The following is a 3146-nucleotide window of genomic DNA, read 5'->3' as shown; positions in this document are numbered from 1 at the left end:
AGTCTTCTCACTATACTGTACCTGGAAGGGTTTGACTGTGCGACCGGAAGGTCGGATATGATTTGTGTTATACGTGCTATAAATGGTAAGGTATTTGCTATGCGTGCTATGTATGTTTATACGGGCTGGAAGGCAATATGTTATGTGACTGAAAGGTCGGATATGATATATGATATATGTGCTATATGTGTTAAGATTAATGTATTAATTGTTGTGTATGTTTATGGGCCGGAAGGAAATATGTTATGGGCCGGAAGGCAATATGTTATGGGCCGGAAGGCAATATGTTATGGGCTGGAAGGCAATATGTTACGGGCCGGAAGGCGACTATCTCATGGGCCGGAAGGCAATGTGCAGTGGACCGGAAGGTCAGGGCCTGGAAAGGCGTATGTGCATAAGGTGTATATTGGGGAACTCACTAAGCTTCGTGCTGACGGTGTTTTATGTTATGTTGTTTCAGGTTCTTTCAGTAACACGGGATGGCACCGGCTCGATTGTACACACCAAACAAAGAGTTGTATTTTGGAGGATCCTGGTTTTCTACTCAAGCGAAAATGGAACTATGTTTTGTAATTCAAATATGAATAAGATTTTAAACAAGTGTTTTAATATTAAATTGATTATTTAAATGCAAATTTTGCCTTGAAAATCACGGTGTTACAAATTGGTATCAGAGCCTTGGTTTGAGGGATTCGGATGCGCCTTCGGGTAAATCTGGACTCAAACTGAGGTAGTAAGAAAAAGTTTTCAAATAAATAGTTTTCTAAAAGTGTATAAGAGTTCAAAGAGAAAGCAAGAAAGAGCAGTGTGTACAATCAGCCAGAGCCAAACGGTGATTTCCCAAAATACCCTTACTTTTGTGTTATGAAATATCTATGATGCACTTTATGAGATATTATTGCATGCTAGAGACAGGCTAGGTAATTCATATCTTAGGACTAGAGTGGCCTGATTTGTGATGCCTTAGCCTAGGGTTTATTGTTATAGGTGCGTTATGCTTTTGAGTATGTGATGAGTGAGAGTATCCAGTTAGAACGCACGAGGGGTAGAGTTACAGAGTTCAGGGGTATTTCCGAGGATGAGCAGAGAAGGTGGAGATATCACAGATAAGGAGTCCTATGTATTCTTCGATGCTCAAATGCTGCTTGCTTTGTGCTTTGTGGAACTCTCGGTGATGGGAGTCAGCTACTAAGTGAGTATGACGATATTCAGGAGGTAGATGGCTGACATCATTAGGAGCACTTCAGCAGCTGATAGCAAAGAAGTGGGATGACGACAGAAGAGACTAGGAAGTAAACCTAGCCAGATGAGTGCGCTGGTAAAGTAGAGGATTTCGCTGGAGAGCGGGCACGTGCGATGGGATTGGTGAAAGAGCAGGTCGAGCAGCTACTTAGGAGCTCTGGGATGGTCCGTGTGGAAAGTATGGGTAGATGTGGCAGGTAGTATGGGCCCGTACTACTGAAAGCAGAGGACCCATACTTGTTACAGGGAGAATTCTGAAGGTCCTAAGGAACAGATTGAGAAGTGATGTTATGGTTCGAGTACCATACATCGGAACAGATTGAGGAGTGATGTTATGGTTCGAGTACCATACATCGGAGCAGATTGAGAAGTGATGCTATGGTTCGAGTACCATACATCGGAGCAGATTGAGGAGTGATACTATGGTTCGGGTACCATACACCGGATCAGATTGAGAAGGGATGTCATGGGATGAGTACCATGGTTCGTAGTGAATGATGTTGGTGATTATTTTATTATCCGGTCATGATCGATGAGGTAGAGATCGGACGCTATGGGTTTTAGGCCTGCAGACCATGATTGAGTATGAAGAGGCGTTCCTCGAGAGGAAAGGCGAGTGCCTATCAGAGTATTTTGGTAAGGAGTTAAAGGAAGGAGAAAATTTCGGTCTGAGTTGAGCAATCAGTCGATGGAGGAGAGGTCATCTCCTAGGTGGGTGGTGCTATTTTTGTTCGTGTGCAAGACATGGGAGGCCTGATGTTTCAGTTTGGGGTTTGGGGGGTACGCCCTACAGGTCGTATCGGTGATGATTTTCCCCAGAGTAGCAGGTGGCAGGTGTGCCGCGAGGCAGTGACTTATCGGGAGCAGACAGTCAGTTAGGACTGAGGTAGTCGAGGACCACACCACACCTAATTGAGAATAGTAGGATGTGTTATAGTGGTAGTAGTAGGGAGTTCAGTTGAGTTTTGCAGTGGAGGGAGTTTTCGTCTAGTTTGGGAGTGGTTCCCTGTCCTTGGGACAATTCCGGTGTTGGAACATTGGTTGATGAGTTGAGGTGAGAGGAACGATGATTTTGCGGTGCAGTCTATGAGAAAGGGATGTTATTGAGCATTTGAGATGCTTAGTGTTGGATTGGTATGAGATTTGGATCGATTAGAGGCAGTCGTGATGAGAGGTTCAGAGTATAAGGGGTTGATTGAGTTCCTTAAAGGGAATTATCAGGCGTGGTGTAGCACTTTCCGGGGACAGGTGCGATTTCGCTGGTGGAAAAATAGTCGTCGGTTGGTTGTGTGCTAACTGGTAATGGTTCGAACCCTAAGTGGGGGAGAACCGGGTGCAGTATGTAAGGCAGCAAAGATTTGTCAGGAGTGGTTATAAGAGAAGTATAGAGACATGCTGTAAGAAATCATGAGACCAGAGGTGTCGGTGATCGAGGAAAAGGGTCAAAGGGAGTTAATGCGGGAAGTACTTGAGGAGGAGAACGAATGTATCCATGGCAGGTGTTTGGTGTTGTTGCAAGTAGATAGAGAAGGATGGGGTCAGTATGCGTATCCTTGTTTGGATTTTGAGTGTCGGGAAAAAGGGTTTCGGAGAATTATCAGCATATCTCGTAACGTCAGCATTTTCTCGTATCCCAATCGAGAAATTATATCCACCGAAGTTGTAATGTGGGAAAAATGTAGATCTAATTATGGGGTTCAGAGGAGATGTATTATAGTGTCTATATGATGCTTGGGGCAGGAGATCAGTGGTTGTGGCAGGATCTTGTGATGTTTTGTTGGGAGTACTTTGTGATATCCGGGTATGATATCCTTATTTCGGAGTTACTATTGAATCCTGAATTGAACCGACGTGTGGCATATTAAGTATCTGTGGATCTAGCGGGATCCCTTCGAGTATGGGCA

The sequence above is a fragment of the Lactuca saligna genome, chromosome 1 (genome assembly GCF_052625555.1).
Source record: "Lactuca saligna cultivar CGN05327 chromosome 1, ASM5262555v1, whole genome shotgun sequence".
In the NCBI taxonomy this organism is placed as follows: domain Eukaryota; kingdom Viridiplantae; phylum Streptophyta; class Magnoliopsida; order Asterales; family Asteraceae; genus Lactuca; species Lactuca saligna.
The sequence above is the reverse complement of the archived record's forward strand: the minus strand, read 5'-3'. Positions refer to the sequence as shown.